A 14,026-nucleotide genomic window follows, 5' to 3' on the forward strand; every position below is an offset into this window, starting at 1 on the left:
AGATCAAGTTCTGGATTGTCCCAAGTAGCTGGGTAAGTAAAGAAACAACCTTTAAGTAGCAAGAAACAATTTCTGTGAGCTTTTCTCACAGCTAAAAAGTTAAAAACAATAATCTCTTCATAGTTCCAAGGTTATTAGTTAATTATGAATCAGATAAGAAAGAAGAGTATTTGTAAACTATATGTAAGTAAATAAATGCAAACCATTTGAGAAGCTCTGTAAATGGTAGCATTCACTCCCTAACCCCCACTTAGAAGACACTGAAAAATGTTTACAAATAGCACCAAAGGGTTCAACAAAACCACTCCTTACACCTAAGACAAAGTCCTTATCCTCAAACATTGGAGCTTGCTGTACTGGCTACCTAGCTCTTGCTAATATGGAACAGGGAACATACAAAGGACAAAAGAGATGCTTTTATTTGCATGGTGGTTAAAGACAGATTTCAAATGATCAGATTGACTTTGGAGTAAATTCCAGCTCTGTGACTGTGATCTTGAGCTAGTTTCCTTACTTCACTCAACCTCATTTCCCCTTCTACAGAATGAGGATAATAACAGAATATGCCTTCTGAAGTGTTGCAGGGAGTAAATGTTACAGAGGCTATGGGAACCTGGTTCTTGCCTTCAGTCCTCAGGCCAACTTCATGGACGTTGTCTGTGTCTCTGTCTTAGACAAAGTAGATATGAAAATTTTGCTTTTCACACCAAATTGCTGAGAACTTGCAATTACAAGGCAGTTGTCCTGTAGAAAGTGTTACAGGAGGAAGTGGGACACGAGCCTATCTGAGGTGGTGGTCACAGGGTGAAGGAAGTAGGAAAAGAATGCTACGTGACACATTATAATTTTGAGAGGCTGTCCACAGGAAACAGCAATGACCACAGTGACTGAGGTTTCCTGAGCAGTGTTGTTATTGGGAAAAAGTCTGGATCCAGACCCAAGAGAGGGTTCTTGGATCTCCCACAAGAAAGAATTCAGAGAAAGTCTATGGTGCAAAGCAAAAGTAAGTTTATTAAGAAAGAAAATATAACATCTATGTAACCTTATTGCTTAAATACCAAATCTCTATCAGCAATTTTAGAGATGAAGGCGTCAGTGTTTTTTGTTCCCTGTGTTTCACAAACAAATAGATATAAATCAGGAGGCACACAGGGGAATAGAAAGTTAAAATCTCTAAGACCAGTTAACTGAAGTCCCTGTAATGACACTGAAGCAGAGACAGCAACCAAAAAATTGATTCATGCAGCAAAGTGGACAAGGCAGATTAATACAAAGAGCAAACCTACCCTTAGCCAAGAGGAACAACTGAGAGGGGCCTCTAACCCCATACATTTTAGGATGGGCCTAACCTTCCAAAGTTGGGCCTGGAACCCAGGTTCGGTCAAGGGTCCCTGCCTTTTATTAAGAGGGGACTTTAACTCTCTCTCTCAGGAGAGACTCTAACTCCTTTAAGTTGGGTCTCTAACCCCATCCTATCCTTTACCTGGGAACCCTGCTGCTTACCCAAAATCGACCAATTGGTGTTGCAGTCTATTTCCTTTGGGTCCAGGGTATCCTCAGTATTGTCCTTTCATGGTCGCCAGAAATATGTTACCAAGAAGGGGTCTCAATCCAGACCCCAAGAGAGGGTTCTAGGATCTTGGGCAGAAAGGATTCAGGGCAGGTCCACAGTGTAAAGCAAAAGCAAGTTTATTAAGAAAGTAAAGTGGTGAAAGAACAGCTACTCCATGGACAGAGAAGGGTGTTCCCAAAATTGAAAGGAGGAATGTGTTCACCCTAGGTACATCACCTGTTTACGTATAAGATACAAAAATATCATGGGGAGATGTGCTCTGCTACAAGAGTTTGTGATGAAGGATTAGTTTCCTTAATTACTATATTAGTGTCTTTCAAGAAAAATTAGGAATGCTTCTGTTCTCAATGTATTGGGCTGTCAGGACACTCATAAGTCTGGGTCTGTTTAGTAAATGTTATTAATCTGTTCCCTTAACTGTAAACTTCCAGAGGCTAAGAATACCTAACTTTCTGGGAGTGCAGACCAGCAAGTCCCAGCTTTATGTTTTCTTAGCCCTCACTTAAGATGGAGCATTAGGAGAAATACCTAATGTAGATGACAGGTGATGAATGCAGCAAACCACCATGGCATGTGTATACCTACGTAACTAACCTGCACTTTCTTGCAATAACAAACGATAAAGGGGAAATCACCACAGATTCCACAGAAATTCAAACCATCATCAGAGAATATTACAAGCAACTCTATGCACATAAACTAGTAAACCTGGAAGAAATGGATAAATTTCTGGACACCTGTGTCCTCCCAAGCCTAAACCAGGAGGAAGCCAAAACTATGAATAGACCAATAACAAGGTCTGAAGCCGAGGCAGCAATTTAGAGCCTACCACAAAAAAAAGCCCAGGTCCAGATGGGTTCACAGCCGAATTCTACAAGACACACAAAGAGGAGCTGGTACCATTCCTTCTAAAACTATTCCAAATAATCCAAAAAGAGGGAATCCTTCCCAAATCATTTTATGAGACCAATATCATCCTGACACCAAAACCCGGCAGAGACTCAACAAGAAAAGAAAACTTCAGGCCAATATCCATGATGAACATAGATGCAATAATCTTTAATAATATGCTGACAAACCGATTGCAACAGCACATCAAAAAACTTATCCATCATGATCAAGTAGGATTCATCCCGGGGATGGTTCAACATACACAAGTCCATAAATGTAATTCACCACATAAACAGACCCAAAAACAAAAATGACATCATTATCTCAATTGATGTAGAGAAGGCATTTGACAAAATTCAACAGCCCTTTATGCTAAAAACCCTCAATAAACTCGGTATTGACGGAATGTATCTCAAAGTAATAAAAGCTATTTATGACAAACCAACAGCCAATATCATACCGAATGGGCAAAAACTGAAAGCATTCCCTTTGAAATCCGGCACTAGACAAGGATGCCCTCTTTCACCACTCCTATTCAATATAGTGCTGGAAGTTCTAGCCAGAGCAATCAGGCAAGAAAAAGAAATAAAGGGTATTCAAATAGGAAAGGTGGAAGCCAAATTACCTCTATTTGCAGATGACATGATAGTATACCTAGAAGACCCCATCGTCTCAGCCCAAAAACACCTGTAACTGATAAGCAACTTCAGCAAAGTCTCAGGATGTGAAATCAATGTGCAAAAATCACAAGCATTCCTATACACCAATAACAGACTTAAAGAGAGCCAAATCAAGGACAAACTGCCATTCACAATTGCTACAAAAAGAATAAAATACCTAGGAATACAACTTACAAGGAATGTAAGGGACCTCTTCAAGGAAAACTACAAACCACTGCTCAACAAAATAAGAGAGGACACAAACAGATGGAGAAACATTCCATGTTCATGGTTAGGAAGAATCAATATCGTGAAAATGGTTATAATGCCCAAAGTAATTTACACAATCAACGCTATTCCCATCAAGCTATCAATGACCTTCTTCACAGAACCGAAAAAAACCACCATGAACTTCATATGGAACCAAAAGAGAGCCTGCATAGCCAAGTCAATTTAAGCAAAAATAACACAGTGGGAGGCATCACACTACTGGACTTCAAACTATACTACAAGACTATACTAATCAAAACAGCATGGTACTGGTACCAAAACAGAGATATTGACCAATGGAATAGAACAGAGGCATCGGAGGCAACACAACATATCTACAACCATACAATCTTTGATAAACCTGACAAAAACAAGCAATGGGGAAAGGATTCCCTGTTTAATAAATGGTGTTGGGAAAACTGGCTAGCCATGTGCAGAAAGCAGAAACTGGACCCCTTCCTGACACCTTACACTAAAATTAACTCCCGATGGATTAAAGACTTAAACATGAGACCTGGGACCATAAAACCCTAGAAGAAAATCTAGGCAAAACCATTCAGGACATAGGAGTAGGCAAGGACTTCATGACCAAAACACCAAAAGCATTGGCAACAAAAGCCAAAATAGACAAATGGGACCTAATCAAACTCCACAGCTTCTGCACGGCAAAAGAAACAGTCACTAGAGTAAATCAGCAACCAACAGAATGGGAAAAAATTTTTGCAGTTTACCCATCTGACAAAGGGCTGATATCCAGAATTTACAAAGAACTCAAACAGATTTACAGGAAAAAAGCAAACAAGCCCATTCAAAAATGGGCAAAGGATATGAACAGACACTTTACAAAAGAAGACATACATGAGGCCAACAAACATATGAAAAAATGCTCATCATCACTGGTCATCAGAGAGATGCAAATCAAAACCACATTGAGATACCATCTCATGCCAGTTAGAATGGTGATCATTAAAAAATCTGAAGACAACAGATGCTGGAGAGGATGTGGAGAAATAGAAACACTTTTACACTGCTGGTGGGAGTGTAAATTAGTTCAACCATTGTGGAAGACAGTGTGGAGATTCCTCAAGGCCTTAGAAATAGAAATTCCATTTGACCCAGCAATCTCATTTCTGCATATATATCCAAAGGACTATAAATCGTTCTACTATAAGGACACATGCACACGAATGTTCATTGCAGCACTGTTTACAATAGCAAAGACCTGGAACCAACCCAAATGCCTATCAATGATAGACTGGACTGGGAAAATGTGGCACATATACACTATGGAATATTATGCAGCAATCAAAAACGATGAGTTCGTGTCCTTTGTAGGGACATGGATGAATCTGGAGAACATCATTCTCAGCAAACTGACACAAGAGCAGAAAATGAAATACCGCATATTCTCACTCATAGGCGCGTGATGAAAAATGAGAACACATGAACACAGGGAGGGGAGTACTACACACTGGGGTCTATTGGGGGGAAAAGGGGAGGGCCAGCAGGAGGGGGAGGTGGGGAGGGATAGCCTGGGGAGAAATGCCAAATGTGGGTGAAGGGGAGAAAGGAAGCAAAACACACTGCCATGTGTGTACCTATGCAACTGTCTTGCATGTTCTGCACATGTACCCCCAAACCTAAAATGCAATCAAAAATTAAAAAAAAAAAAAAAGAAGGCCTCCCATACATCACTTCAAAAATGTTGTGCTGCAGATTTCTCCTGGGAACAGCTGGAACTCATAACAAAGCTACAGGCAATATAGATAATTAGGTTTCTGACATTTGCTGGCATAGTGTTTTTTAGAGTTTGATTAGCTGTTTCTACTTTTTCTGAAGACTGTGGTGTCCATACTAAATGAAGGAGGTACTTAATTCTTATGGTTGGAGATGTGTTTTGGGCATTGTCACTGTGAAAGATGGGCCATTATTGTTTTGCAAGCCCTTAGGAAGACTGAACCTAGGACTCATTGCCTTAAATAGGAGGTTAGAAACCGTAATTGCCTTTTCAGACTGGGTAGGAAAAGCCTCAGTCTAACCAGTAAATGGCCAATGAATACTAATAAATATTTAAATCCTTTACATGGGGGCATCTGAGTATAATCTACTAGCCAATCTTCACCAGAATGCATTCCACTATGCTGAGCAGGCCTTACTAAAGGAGAAGGAGAAATTCAGTTATTTGGATTATTCTGGGCACAGAGTCAATAGGACTGAGTTACTGCTTCACTGTTCTAAGTAAGCCCTTTCCTATAAAAAGATGAGACATTGGCCTGCTGCAGTGGCTCATGCCTGTAATCCCAGCACTTTGGGAGGCTAAAATGAATGGATCACCTGAAGTCAGGAGTTCGAGACCAGCCTGACCAACATGGAGAAACTCCATCTCTACTAAAAATACAAAATTAGTCAGGTGTAGTGGTGCATGCCTGTAATCCCAGCTACTCAGGAGGCTGAAGCAGGAGAATTTTGAAAAACGTATTAATAATACATTTATATAAATAGAAATCAGAGGAGGTTAAGCACCATTTCCTATGCTACAATGCTTCCTGCGTAATTTTATTACACAAAATAAGCTAAATATATCTTATTTGGACTTCAGGGGACTTTAACATCAAAAAGTTAAAGCTGGCAGTGAAATGGTGAGTAAAATGTTTTCTTTTTCAAAACTCATACTAATAGAAGCAGAAAAAGCAAGTGGCTGGATACTTCACCTGTGGAAACATTTGACCAAAATTTTGGTTCATCTTTCTAATATTCAAATATTAATAACTACTACTAAGTTTCATGTTGCTTCAATTCTTTTTTACCAATATATCAAAAATAATAGCTTTAAGATTTGACTGCATTAGTTAGCATTCTTCCTATTGAAATTTTGAATGGACCTGATAGAGTGTTTATCTTGAGAAAGCCCTCTGGGAAATCTGTATTCAATGCTTCCCCAGGACAACAGGAGCACCCCAGGTTTTTAGGACAGAAATATAATTGTCACATCAAAGGAAGTATTAAGGAGTATAATACCAGAGAATCTGGAGGAGGAAAAACAGAAAATGAGGCAGAAAGAAATGTAAGCTCATAAGAGGAGAATGCCTAACCACACTGGCCATTGCTATGCACAACTGAGTTCTTGATCTCACAAAGGGGCTCTTGTGAGTGTTTGCTTTCTTCTTCTGCAGAAACTCGACTCAAACCAAGAAATTGGAGTTTCTGTATTTGCAGCAGAGTAATAAATCACCCCAACAGCAGGGCAACAGTCTGACCTCTCTTCCTCTGCTATGCTTAAAATTAAAACCTGGAATCTGGATCCATAGGCTCTAAAGCTGAGGAGTCTACCATATCACATCCAGAAACTCATGTTCACCTGTGAATAGGTTAGTACTTCTACTGACATTTTTGTCCTCCACATTAAAAGTGATAAATCTTTCCCTTTTTAGTGTAAGTTAGTTGGAATTGTTGCTGTTGCTTTAAAAAATGTCCTTAAAAGGAAGCCAGAAATAAAATGTGGTCACTATGGGATAAGTAAGGTCTCTTATGAAACTGCTAAGAAGTAAAATCAAAGCTCATAGGTCACTCTTAATTAATTAAACTTTAAGCCTATGGAAACAGCTATCTTGAAACAGCAAGTAAACTGTAGCTTGCAGGTTTTGATAGAAAAAAGTCATAATCTGAACTTGATATTCTCTGCAGCATACCTAAGCTGTACTTATAGTTTTAGTTTGATAAATTACATTAATATTTTAACTGGTACAAAATCCAAAAGCAAATACTTCTTAAGGAAATGCATTTAATTCCCTACTTTTTACAAACATGTCATTGGTAAAGTTGCATAGATATTCTCAAGAGTCCATTCTGTAAGTCACCATTAACCACAACTGGCATTGACTCCTTTGTAACAGTGCAGTTTCGCCCCAGCACATAATACATTTATTTGTCTATTCAACAAGCTCATCTCACCATGTCCCTAAAACCCCAATTAAAACAGTAATTGAAAAACAACCTCAGTGTCCTTATTGGCTTGTAAGTGACAAGAATGTTACTTGGTAAATTGTACCTTTTGTTCTTTAGTGGGGAGAGAGAGTACGAGGAGAGCAATAAAACATTCTCAGGGTTGCAGAGAGCACATGCAAATGGGCTGCAGTACTGATTCCACCATCCAGACCAGGATCAACATCAAGGACAGTCATGGGTACTCAGAGCTCACCAGCACTCCTCCTGCTGGCTGTCATTGTCCTGGGTACATTTGGTAAGCCAACAGTGGCTTTTATCTTTTCCTTCTAGGCACTGGGAAAACTCAGAAAAGATTCCAGATGTAATAACATTGTATTGGGAATTAATCAAAGTGTATAAACTATGAAATTAAAATGTAAGCAGACATATATAGTATTTAGATTATGGAGTGTCACATAACTTCCTGTTGAATCGAATAAAAACATCTGTTTAACTTCCTAGAAATATTTAAGAGTCTATACTTTTCTTATTAGAGATGATAGAAAGAACATTACTAAAAATAGATTTCATATAAAATACCTAATCTAAGAAAAAGTAAGTAAAAGAAAGAAAGAAGACTAATCCTATTAGTATATATATCCATACACTCAAACTGCAGTTGGATTAATATATTATATGTGTTTATATTAGCATGGACTTGTGTAAGTTAGTATAAGCTATGAGTCTTTATAACAAAGCTCTGTTAAGTATATATTCTGTATATATTTTCTGTCAATTACATAGGTACTACCAAAGTGTATCTTCATATAAACATTCATCAATCAAATATTAATTTATTGATATACTAATAATCTTGTTACATACCTGACCCTGTGCAGGATCCTTATCACCTAGAAATCATAGAGATAAGGAGCTTCAGATCTAAGTTAAGATCTTTATGCCGAAAATACACTCCGTTTTCCCACAGAAATTAAAGATTTTTCAGTAAGGGAAAAGGATCAAAAAAAGGGGAGGAGAGATGAGAAGGACTAGAAGACAGAATAGAGGAGGGAAGAAAGAGAGGAGGACGGAGTTGGAGGGGCTTATGTTACTTTTTTTCTTTCTGATTTGTTACTTCTTTCCTTTTCCTTCTTCTTTTCCCTCCCCTTCTCTTGTCTCTTTTCCTTCCCTCCCACCATCCCTCATTTCTTTTTATTCATGGAAGTAAAATAATTATACTTTAAAAAGAGGAGGAGAAGGACCCAGGTACCTCGGAAGAAATCACAGCCAGCAGCCAACACCAACCACCTCCCATGTGAATGAGCCATTTTTATTTTTAGCCGTTTCAATTGCTTCTGACTGCACCCACTTAAGTGAGTGTAACAGAAGAACCTCACAGTAACATGCAGGTATATCAGAAATAACAAATTTATTTTAAACCATTAACTTTGAGGCTTATTACACAACAAAAGAGGATTAAAGGTACATGGTAACAATGTAATGTGCTTGCAGGCTCTAGAACAACATTATGTTAGAATTTCTTCAAATGAATGAATATGTTAAGAAACTGTTTAACTGTCATACATTTGAGATTCAACAAATGATATTTATCAACAGAATTTAAAGTATAAATTCTGAGGCCTGCAAAACTTAGAAATCCTTATACGTAATAGCACCCTAGAAGCTATTTTCTTCTCAACTCCTTCACCCTTCTCACTCTCCTTCCACTTTCAGCCCATGCTTCACCTCTGGGCAGTATACAGTAAAACCTCAATTAACTTGAGTGCCAGAGTAAAGGAATTCACATCTGGACAGTTCTTGTCAACTAACAGTTATACAGAAAGCACATTTGGTTTCAGTACTCATACAAAATATTTTGCTGGTTAATATTTTAATTTATCGATTAAGATACTTCAACAAATTTACACAAAATTGTACTATCCCTAAGCATTTGCTGAAGAAATTGCTTTTATGATTGATTTGCAGGTGGTAGTTTAGTTTCTTCATACTTGAAAGAAGGATTTGGCAAAGGTGTGTTAAAATATTCTGTGTGAGGCAGAGAAGTTCTAGTCTATGTCTAAATTTTGAATAGTGGTCCTCCAGTGTCTCTAGATAATTTGTTTTAAAATAGCTAACATCAGATGTACTTTAGGTCTTAGATAACTGGCTTGTTTCCTGAATGACTCTGCCATTTATAAGAAGACTTAAAGGGAAAAGAGATAAAATAACTTACCTCCTGCACCACACACACACATACATTGTGACAATGTAAGATTTAGAAAAAGTCTGTGAAGTTCTTTTAAAACCAAAAACCTTGACTTTTTTTCCTACTTCCAGAATTTATTTAAATCATAATTTTGTATAAGCTAATTGCTTTCAACTGAATAACTTATTAAAAATATCTTTTAACTATTTTGTACAGTCAGTTTACCACTGTGAGTATAATGTTTCTCATCACGAAAATCGAAGGGAATGATGCAGGTGACAGTAATAGCAGTTAACAGTAGCAGTTGTCATCATTAGTAGTAATAGTAGAGTATTATTCATAGTCCATTGCTTTGCACAAATTTTTTAGATCTCACTTTTAAAAAAGAAATAGTTAAAATGATGAAGTCACTCAAGAAAGAGAATTTCGTAAAGCCTGGCACATAACTGATGCTTATTCAATATTTTTTCGAGTAAATGAAAATTAGTAAAAAGTTGTTTTATATTAAAGGCTGACTGATAGGCTTACAAAATTTTGATGACTCAAAAAATTTTTTACTACTTCCTGATGAACCTTGCTGACGATGTTTCTTTTGTGACAAGCCACATTTGCTGATTAAGGCAATGACTCAATGATGCTGTGCTCCATGCCTACCTCTTTCCTACTGTCATTGCACTCACAAACATCATTACTTCAGGAGACTTTTCCTGCAGTTTCCTCAAAAGGATTAGGAACTTTTGGGAAATCTTACTAATGAACAAGGGAAGAAATATGGATAGGGTTAGTACGGAAAGAAAAGAAGTGTCCAGTAAAGTCAATAAATATTCTCTACAATGTGTTGAGGGGGTTGAACAGTAAATGAAGGATACTGTGAATAATGATAAAAACCTTTATATCTTGCTCTGGAAATGGCTTTGATCTTACATTTTAATGAAAATGTATCTTACTTGAGAATTCACAATATCGCAGTCTCAATAACAACGAAATGCTGTGAAGTCATCTTGCAGGAGGAGCTAGAAAGAAGCCTACTCTCCTCATCTGCAACTGACTCCACATCTCAGCTCTCAGAAGAACCCAAACTCTCAGCTTATGCCCTTCTTTTAAGCTTGCTTAAGACTAGAAATTCTGTGTTGAGATGGGAAGAAAAATTATTTTAATTTAATATTTTCTACTGCTAAACTGTAGTTTACAAGAAAAAATCAAGTAGGGTGGAAAAAATAAGAAAGACATTTATCTACTGAAATTATTTCTGGTGAGGAATAAATGATTTTAGAAAAGTTTATGGAAAGCCACATGGGAAGATAGATTTGGAAAGAAACATCAACAAAGTCATTCACAAGTTAAAGGGCTTTCTGGGAAAGTTTGGAAGAAGAGAGGAAGACACCTCATACCAGAGTTGTCCTTTTTTACACTGGAGGATAAAATAAAGGAGTTACAATCATTAGATTATCACATACAGGCTAAATGTCTATGTGCAAAACAATCAGTAAAATTTCTTGTTTCAGCACAACTTAGGACAGATAATCGTTGTCCTATTCAGTGTCAGGTTCTACATGAATCAATACATTAACAATTTGAGGAACTCATAATAGATGGTTTATTCAGAGACAGAATGTCACCATCAAGTCACCAACCTTCCCGAGGTGAGTTAATTTGGAAGTCTGCTTACTTCTAATGTAAACTGTAAAATGTAACCTGTAGGTTGTCACAGTTAACTACAGAACTTCAGTAGGCATAGTGAATAATTGTTCAACAACAGGAAAAATTGCCTTGAAAACTAAAAAACAAAAGAAAAAGAGAGAATGAGTTTTGTTTGTAGTTTCTTGATAAAATTCTTTGATGGTAATTTGCTATTATTTTATCCATCTGCTGTCTTTGGCACTAGAAATGAAAGAGAACTCTCTCTTTCAAGGGCCATATATTTGTGGTTTCAGGTGCCCCTAAAGTGTGTATTGTAGGAAAGACAGTGCATATTGTTACATAATCATACAAAGGAAATACATGTAGTGTTTCAGTCTAGTTCTTACCTTCCTACGCAGAGTTCTTACACATGTGTAAGGGAGACAGGTATTAAGAAAGGGAGAGTAGGAATGTGAAGTGATGCATAATATGCAACTTAGTAGGAATTTTGACCTGTCTGGTATTTCTCTGGGTTGGGTACAGTTTGACAGGCTTGTATGTCTGTATCACCACATACTCTCACATACCCCTTCCCTACCTCTTTCACCTTACTGACTTCAAGGGAGAGCATATAAATGACACAGGGCATGAAAAGCCACTTATCAGCAGACTTGTAAGCAGCAACTCACTCTCAAGTGGAAGTCTTCAGGCTCTGAAAATATCTTTAACTTAGGCTCCTGCACTATAAGCCTCAGACTCAATGCCACCCCCTCCTGTAACAGTGCCGGACCACTTCATCCCCTGCAGGTACTGCTGCTGACTCTCTGGCTTCCTCCGCCAATGGACAAACTAAGAGAAACTTCGGGAAAGGGAAATGTCCCTGCACCTGTTGCTGCTTCTGCTATACCTATGTCTTGGAGAAGACTAGCTGGGTGCCCCTGTGGCTGGAGAGTGCCATTATACCAACAACACCAGGTAGAGGAGGCACACAGAGGGGGAATTTCACATGTGCTGGGCATTCTGCTTGGCACTTCACTAAAGCTTTACAGACCATATTCATGATGGCTTTATGAAAGAAGTACAATTACTCTCAATTTACAATGAAGAGAACTGAGAAAAATATTCACGACTGTTAATAGATCACTTTTAACCCCAGCTGAAAGACTAGACCGTGACTTGTACACTGAACTATGCTGCATGTGTGTGAAGTCAACCTCTGCACTTCATCCCAGAAACATCCATAATTTGGAGTTCTTTTCAGCAGGACCCGGTTGGAGCAAAGCCAAAGTAATGTAAACCACTGCTTCTGTGCGATTGCCTCATCAGGGAAGCCCTCTACCTCCATCCCCATCTGCACTCGATTCCTCCAGTCTCACAGATCTGTTCTGATATTCAGGCCAGCACACTCACAGATAATTCTGTTCTCTCTTGCAGAGCCACACAGAAGGATGGGAGGCAAATCTGCCTGGACCCAGATGCTCCCAGAATAATAATTTTTAAAAATGTACAGAAAATGTTGGAAGGTGATAAATCAGCTGGTTAACTGGTTACATTTCTGCTAAAGCTTTCTACTTGAAGGGGAGGATTTTGAATCCTTGATTTCTCAAATGCTTATTTAGCCAGGATACCTATGCTTCCTGTATTAAAATGTTTATCTACTTTCCAATCTGTTCTCAAAATCACACTTTATTCTGAGAATGCTGTATAAAAGATGACAGAAATAAGATGAAAATAAGCAAACCAGGCTTCAATATATATGTTGTATCCCCAATCCTTGGCAAAATATTATAGTGAACTTTGCCTTTCGTATTTGAAAATTTCTATTCAAACACATCTTTGTTGATTTTTCCACTCCACTCTACTGATAGACTAGACATGCTAATGATAATGAACATATTTTATAATGGTTAATGATATTAGTAATCAAACAGAGCCCAGCGTAAAATACTTGCTCAATAAATTTTAGTTAGTATGTTCAGGAACTTAATAGGGTCTTTTAGTGTCTTAGTACCAGTATGTCTTGTTTAAAACATTCTCTGAATATTTATCCTGATGTTTGTTTTAGCCTTCAAACCCTAAAAATAATAAAGCTGTAGAGTGTAAGTCTTATAAAATGTACTTTCTTACTTTAAAGTATATACATTTACCACTGGTAGAATAAAAAACAGATGATAGAAATAAATTAATGTATCCTATTAAAAATCCTGTGATATTTTCTGAAACAAGAAAGAAAGAAAAAAATTCTTGAGGTTAAATGTTTTACCCTGGCTTGTTTGTATATATAAGCATTTAGTTAATATCTACATGGTTACAATTCTAGCATTAGTATTGACCTTGCAAGCAAGTACAGTGTAGAACTTAAAATTTTGTAGACTACTAATTCTTTTTTAATCAATAAAATTTCCATTCATTTCTTAACCCCTACCATTTATACCCACAAAATTTGTATTAACAAAATTAATTTTGTTACTACAAAAGTATTAACATAAAAATAAAAACTTCTATTGATTTGTTGTTACATATTATTAATTTTAACAGAATTGCTGTGGAAAAAAAGCTTTACTTCTCCCCTTCTTGTTTTGTTTTACAATCTGGTGCTTTACAATATGGCCAACAAAAGTCACTAAGTTATGATCTGTGCCAGTCTTTATATAGTGTGGTAATAGTTCAAATTTATTAATCACTTTTAATATGCCAGACATATAAAGTGTTTTGCATGCAGAAATAAACAACTTTTACAAGATAGCTATGTTCTAGCTAAAAGCACATCTTCTGGAGTCAGAATAATGGGGTAATCTGGCTCCACCACTTTCAAGCTTTGCAAGCTATTGGGTTGGATACTGGATGATCAAAAATGCAGTCATGCATTACTTAATAATAGGA

The sequence above is a fragment of the Callithrix jacchus genome, chromosome 3 (assembly GCF_049354715.1).
Source record: "Callithrix jacchus isolate 240 chromosome 3, calJac240_pri, whole genome shotgun sequence".
Lineage (NCBI taxonomy): Eukaryota > Metazoa > Chordata > Mammalia > Primates > Cebidae > Callithrix > Callithrix jacchus.